Source organism: Nannospalax galili, unplaced genomic scaffold (genome assembly GCF_000622305.1).
Source record: "Nannospalax galili isolate Female #2095 unplaced genomic scaffold, S.galili_v1.0 scaffold380, whole genome shotgun sequence".
In the NCBI taxonomy this organism is placed as follows: Eukaryota; Metazoa; Chordata; class Mammalia; order Rodentia; family Spalacidae; genus Nannospalax; species Nannospalax galili.
Window position 1 is genome coordinate 2,003,823 of NW_008348568.1, and position 7,646 is coordinate 2,011,468.

Here is a 7,646-nt window from a genome sequence, read left to right on the forward strand (position 1 = left end):
TACTTTACTTTCCCTTATTCTCCATTTCCTAATTATTAGTCATAACTTTCTGGATGGGTTTATTATAGAAGTAGAGTTAGGTTGAGAAAAATGTACTGTGGGCTTCCCTTTACAGCACAGCTTAGCTGTGACTGATGAAGGTAAGCCTATTTCAGTGGGTATCAGACACCAGGAGTCCACAAAAATGTGTCCCCTTATTTAGAAAGATAAGCTAAACTAAAAAGATAGGCAGATGTGGTTGATCTCAGGTCTAGAAATTGTACAATTTTGAACCCTCTTTTGGTCAAAGAATATATTAGATAAACATGAGATTTTGTCCTAGACTTTGTGGATTAAATTAGGTCATATAGGATATAATTCACTTATTTCTCTATTTTTACCTAAACCCCAAACAGCTATACTCCTGACCTAGCTCTTGGTTTTGCAGTTGCACTAAAGCTGGAGGCTGTAGAATATGTTCTAGCAAGTTTGGATTCCTGGGAAGAGGTGTGGCTTACTCCTTCTTGCCATTGGCTCTGTGCTTTTGACGTCAAATTACTCTTTTGAGAATATTTTGTATTTTTATGAGTATGAGTGTATTATCTGAATGTAAGTGCACCCATATCCTGCAATGCCCACAGAGGTCAGAAGAAAACATTGAATTCTCCTGGAACTGGAGTTCTGGATGGTTGTTAGCCCCCATGCAGGTGCTGGGAATTGAACCTGGGTCTTCTGCAAGAGTGCTCACTGCTCTTAACCACTGAGCCATCTCTCCAATCCTGAGGTCAAAAATACTCTTACAGAATAAAGAACAAGGGCTAATAGTTTAATTTGTGAATGTCTGGAACAGTAATTCAATGTGGGGAATTCTTTGAATAGGCAGGATGTGAGGAAAAATTCAGAGTGAGGAGGAACCAGAAATTCACCACAGTAACCAAATACATTCCCTGGACAATTGGCTCATTAGGAAAACAACCCTGTCTCTCGCATGGGGTTCCCTCTTGGCTGTATTTAGGCAGAGAGAGTCATATTGTTGGTGGTTGTGAGCAGAAGAGAATTTTCCATTGACTATTTTGGCGTCCCTTACTCCCTCTCTCAAATGGAGACTGGTGCTGCCTCCTGCCAGGGTGCTGTGGGAAAGATTAATTAGCTAATTTGGTAAAGGGCCTTTGATGATGACTGCTAAGTGTCTTCACCATGTAATTGCCATTTTTTCCCAAGAAAATGTCCATATAGCTACTAATTAGGCATTGTGGAGGCACCTCATGCCCCATTATTTTACAGTTGTATTGCAATTAGCTAGGCTCAGTACCATTTCAAATGACATTTATTGCCCATTTCCTTGGTTTAATTTTTGGAAATTTTATGGGAAGCTTGGGCATCGTTTCTTATTCACTGCAACTTGAATAATTAACAACGTAAATATGGCTTTGGGTGGTGATATTGTCAACAACAAGAGTCCTTTAGAGAGTTTAATTAAGAGCAGTACTATTGTACTTCATGTGAAAGTTTATTATGGCACATAAGCTCTCTAAGCAATCCTCCCCTATGCACTGTGCTTCATGACTGTTTTTGTGTATGTATGTTTGTTTGCAGGGTACATGTGGGAGCACATTGACCAGTAATACAACATAAAACATGAAGGCAAGACCCAAGACCTCATTTGGCTTCTCTCTCTCTCTCTTTCTCTTTCTCTCTCTCTCTGTATGTGTGCATATGATATCTGTTTGTGAATGTGTGGATGCAGACACAGTCACAGGAGTTATGTCTGGTGTCTTCCTCTATTGCTTTCCATTTTAATTTTTTTTGAGACAGAGTCTCTTACTGAACCTGGAAAAATCACTGAATTGAATAAACTGACCAATGATCTCTGAGGATTGTCCTGTCTCTGCTCTCCTAACTCATAATCCTGGGATTACAGGTGTGCAGCACTGTGCCTGGCTTTTATGTGGCTGCTGGCATCTGAACACAGGTCTTCTTGTTTGCACAGAAAGCACTTTATCCACTGAGAAATCTCCCCTAGGCCAGACTTGGCTTTCTTGAATGCACAAAGCTAACTAACTTAAGAATTTTTTTTTTGTGAAAGTGTTCACTTTATTGGGAAGCAGAGCATAGCACACACAATGACCAACAGATGGAGACTGCCAACAGAAACCTTGTACCTCACACAGGATGCAGATTCCTAGCAAAAATAAACTGGAAAATTGATTCCTCAGGGCGACTTCCCATCATCCTCCCATCCTCTCAGTTGGAAAGAACCCACAGTCCCTTTCCTGAAGGCAGCTGTGGGTTACTTGAGATAGAGTTCTCAGGGATGCCTTCCTGTTTTTTATGAAGAACATTCTCTTTAGACTTTTTGAAGTCCTCATTTGTTACTTTCATTCTGCGTTCTTACAAGGCTGCCTTCTTGCAAGGCCATCAAGCCAGCTTCTGTATAAATTGCCTTGATGTCAGCCCCAGAGAGGTCATCCTTTGCTATGATCAAGTCATTCAAGCTTACGTGATTGGCCGTCCTGCTTGTGTGAATCTGAAAGACGCGCTTCTTAGGCTTTTCATCAGGCAGGGAGACCTCAATCTTCCCGTCAATGTGGCCCGGTCTAGTAAGTGCTGAATCCAAAGTTTCTACTTGATTTGTTGCCATAACAACTTTCATATCCCCTCTTGAATCAAATCCATCCAACTGGCTCAAGAGTTAAGACATTGTTAACTGAATTTCTCTCTCACCCTCGGAGTCTGAATCATATTTTTGGTTCCAATGACATCAGTTTAATCTATAAACATAATGGAGGGTTATGTTGCCTGTTCTTCAGCAACTCAAAACAGTTCTTGGATGAATTTGGGCCCATCACCTAGGTGCTTCTGAATAAGTGTTGAGCCAACCACTCTCAAGAAAATGGCTGAGGTTTGGTTTCCTACTGCTTTGGCCAACAAGCTTTTACCTGTGCCTGGTGAACCACAAAGAATACTACCCTTTGGGGACTTTATCTACATCTCGTCATAATATTCAGGATGGGTAAGAGGAAGTTCCACAGATTCTTTAATTTCCTGGATTTGGCTGTTCAGTTCACCAATGCATGCACAGGTCTCCTGGAGGAGGCCCTTTTCCATGTTCGTCAGTGTGACAAGAAGACCTGTGTCAATCATCAGCACCCCTATCATGGCATGTACCTTGTGGTTGAACAGGGCTGAGCAACCAGGTTCCAGCAGATCCTTGTCCACAAAGGAAAGGATGCTGAGGTAGTGTTCTGATGTGGACACAACGGCGTGGTTATATGACATCAATGATCTCTTCCAAGGTTCCTACTGGTGTTGGGGTTCCCCTGGGATCATCCGCCTTTGATCTTTCTTCCTCTTATTTTTCTTCCCATGTTTCATCTGTTCCTGATTTCTAATACATTTTTCCTCCAAGAGAAGGCAGCCTTAAATCTTTCCAACTTCAGTAGTTTCACGTGGCATTGAGTGTGAAGTGTCACCAGGAGCAGTTTGCTGGCGCCTTTGTTTTCTTCTTTTCCTGCTCTCACTGTATAGGAGGCTTGTGTTTTTTTTTTTTTTCCTTGTCCCTGTCATCCTCTTTGCCACCTCCAAGACCATGACCGCCATTCTGACTTTGACCCATCTTTCTTCAGTCGCTCCTTTGCTAACTAACTTTTTACCATGTTCTTACTCAGGAGAGTTAAGTTAGCTCATCTCAGACATCATGTGTTAAACGTCTGCTACACTTTCAGCTATTGACCTAGATGTATTTCATCCTTTCTTTGTTCTACAGTAAGTCATTAAGGATCTTCATAAATGATAAAATGACAATCCAGAGAGGCAAAATAAGATATCTAGGGTCATTTAGTAATAGATGTAGAAAGGACTCAGACTCAAATCTGCCAGATTCAAGTCTGGTCCTTTTGCTCTCTTTAACAGACTTTTTGAGCTTTTTATCTGGAAGTGAGTCTGGTCACTCCCAGGGCCAATTTGTGCCTTTTCCAAGAAGTCTCACTGGATCATTTATCTAAATGCATCTTAGCTTCTACACTTTGATTATTTTCTATGACTTCTCACCATCTGACTTTAATTCCAGTGGGAAGGACAATATAATGTGGTTCTTATTGAAAGCACAGACTTTGAGGACAACTGAGGTGTGTTTCTCACTGTGCCTTGTCCTATCTGGGTTATCTTGGACAAAATTGAGCACTTTTGATGTGAAGATGAAAGGAGAGCATATTTAGAAAAATCTTAGCATGCTTTAGGGTCCACAGAAAGCCCACAATGCACAGAGTTTGGTTGAATAACAAAAAAAGGGAATGAATAAATGAGAAGGACTGCTGCTCAATTATATGGTCTTTCTTATCACTCAAACTTGTACTAATTATAGGTTCAGTAAGTAACAAAAATATAAAACTGAATTTTAAGATCAGAGAAAACTAATGCTGTATGACTGAATCTCAGTGACATCTCTGGTGGGAACACTACTCTAAATCATGTTGATTCTGATGGAACATCCAACTTCTTGACAGCCATTGCCCTTAAGAACAGAAAATACCAAATATTAATGATCAGAAATGCAATGCTCAGTTGCGGTGTGACTTCTTCCATCCCTGGTCATGTGTAGAGATGGTGATGGAGGTAAAAGACAGAGAGGAGACTGGACTTGAAGTCATAGGATTCTTATCTGAATTCCAGTTCTACCATGCTCAATTATGTGTGTGACACTTTGATCTCTGAAGAATTATCCACTTTAAGAACTACCAAGATGCCAGGGAGCAGGCCTAGAGTTGGAGATGGTCTTGTAGAAAGTTTCCTGTGGGGAAGTGGGGGTTGACTGGCAAAAGCACCTGCCAGGACAGTGTTAAGTGACTTTAAAATTTATTTATTATTTTTAATTTATGTGTACAACTATATTGTCTGCATGTATGTGCAGTGTTTACTGAAAATAAAGAATCTCTTGAGTTACTTAACTTTCTTCACTAACATGCCAATTGTAGGGCCCATAATAAATCATCAAAGTTAATACACATTTCTTACAACTTTGCATTTGCCTATTTGAATAGCAAATGCAAAATGATTGAATAGTTTGCTGAATTGTTTGACGCCCAATAGTTCTAAAACTCTGAAGGTGTGTGCACTTGTGTCCATGTGAACTTCCATGGATTGTTTCAGGACAAGCAGTCTTTATGAGATTTCAAGTATGTTATACACCTAATGACTTTTTCCTATGACTTACATATTTAACAGGTAAGGCAAAGTCAAATTGCTGGAAGTTATGAATGACGATGAGAAACCTTTTCAAGTGAATCTGCCAATTATGTCCACATCTTTCCTCATATGCTCACGATCTTCAAACTTCCTGCCTTTTCAGTAGGCTGCTCTTTAACATACATAATGTGTTTGTTAGTGGTTGATGAAATGATGATGAACTCCGGCTGTTAACAGAGGAAGGGATCATGGATTCTTCACTCTGCTAAATTAGGAAAAAGATGTGTCTCAAACCCAAAGACTGAATTCATATTGAATTTTCACTTGTTGGTCATCTACCAAGAACTGGATATGGTATTAGATATATTATGTGCATTATCTTTATCATAAATTAAAACTACCATCCCCTTTTGTGCATTTGAAGACAAAGAGGCTCATGGAATAGTTTAATCTATCAAACCTAGACTGATATGTTCCTACAGACTGGGAACTGACTGGGATTCAGACAGCAAGAGAAGGCTTTGCTGGAATGGGTTATGAATAGGTGGTGTTTCTACGATCTGGTGGCTTGGTGAGGGCCTCTGCTGACAGAAACCTGGTGAGAATGCAATGCTTTTGGAGGGTAGGGAGGAAGGCTCTGAGACTCACTATTTGGTCATACACAAGGAACGTTTCTTGCTTAGGCCACTGGCCTCATATTCTTTTCATGACTTCCCAGTGCTCTTTGCACAGAAGCTATCAGAAGCCTATCAGAAGCTGCAAGGCCCTCCTTGCCTACTGTCAACTCACCACACACTTTTCCTCTTGCCCTGGGCCTGGCCATACTGGGAGACTTTAGGACTTGCTCTTTTGCCTTAATAAATGTTGTTTATTCTGCTCAGAACTCTCATCTCTCCTGTGTCACCTACCTAAAGCTTTTCATCTTTCACCCCCAGCCATGTATTTCGTTCCCAAGACAGGCACTGCTGCTGCCCCAGGGCTAGCTCAACTTCTGTGAATCACCGACATAGATCTGTGTTGCTTCCCTTCAGAGCACTTCAATCACCCTACAGCTATATACCCACCAATCGATCAGATGACTGATATTTGACTATCTTTTAAAACTTGTAAGTTCCATAAGAGCAGTAACAGCACAGCACAGCTGACTCAGCTCTTACACGGCATCTAATCACAGACACATACTGTGGAAGCTTCACCTCGCCCCGTCTCACTGTGTGAAGCTAGTCTGTGGTAGCTGATAAATCAATTATCTGTGGCTCGCTTTCAGAAACCTGCCACTCTCCCAGGGAATTAAATCGGCTCATATCCACACACTTAAGGGCTGAAAGGACAAAGTGAATGAATGGAAAATGGGAAGAAGAGTGTTCTGGTCCATGTCCTAGGCTTAGCTGTCCTGCAAAGCTTAAGCTTCAGGATACTTTGCACGTTTCTGACTTTTGGAGGAGCTTTGAGGACAGATCTAACCATCTCCTCAGGAGCTCATGTCCACAGTAAATGTGGCCTATGATATGGGTGGTAGGTAGGCAGCAGTAAACATATTGACTTTAGAAGCACACCTAAATGTAAATCTAAAGCCTGATTCTACCACTAATGAGGCCTAAGAATTTGAGTTTCTTAACTGCCTTTGTCTTTTCTTTTTGGTCTTTTTGAGACAGGGTCTCCCTGTAGCCCCAGCTGTCCTGGAACTCACTATGTAGACCAGGCTGGCCTTGAACTCACAGAGATCTGCCTTCCTCTGCCTCCCAGGTGCTGGGATTAAAGGCGTGCGCCACCACAGCTGGCTGTCATCTTGTTTTAAAAAAATATTTTATTTATTATTTTTATTTTATGTGTATGAGTGTATTGCTTGCATGTAGGTAAGTGCACCCATGTCGTGCCATGTCCTGGGAGGACAGAAGAGGCTGTCGGATCCCCTGGAACTGAAGTTACAGACAGTTGTTACCTGCCATACGGGTGCTGGGATTCGAACCTGGGTCTTCCGCAAGAACAACCAGTGTTCTTAACCGCCGAGCCATCTCTTCAGCCCAGGTTTTGTTATCTTTAGAAAGGACAACAGTGATAGAGGCTACGTAGTAGAGTTCCGCTTGTATAATATATATGTTAATAAAACATAAATTTTACATATTACTAAAACATGCATATAAATAAAACAAAGGGCTCAGAACATTTTCTGACATAAAGACCCTGCTAGATAAATACTTTTTGTGTTTTCTTTTAAACTTATTTAGGAGCTAAAACACATTGTTCCTTTTCATGTGCCAGCACCTGAAACTATTTCCTGTGAAGTATTCTGTCATTTCTTGATAATTGTGACTCCTGCCTCTCTCTTCTGATCTGAGTTGCTAAGATCTGAGCATGTCTGACCTTGATCTTTCTTGGACTTATCTATCTATCTATCATCTATCTATCTATCTATCTATCTATCTATCTATCTATCTATCTATCAATCATCTATCTATCTATCTATCTATCATCTATCATCT

The 7,646-nt window shown here is 40.9% G+C and overlaps 1 pseudogene across 1 annotated transcript; it reads right to left on the bottom strand.

Moving 5' to 3' along the window:
* Positions 1-2,223: 2,223 nt before the first annotated feature.
* Positions 2,224-3,595, bottom strand: LOC103743927 (annotated as a pseudogene). The gene has a single exon (XR_001872742.1). The product of XR_001872742.1 is annotated as a 26S proteasome regulatory subunit 4 pseudogene (transcript).
* Positions 3,596-7,646: the final 4,051 nt, after the last annotated feature.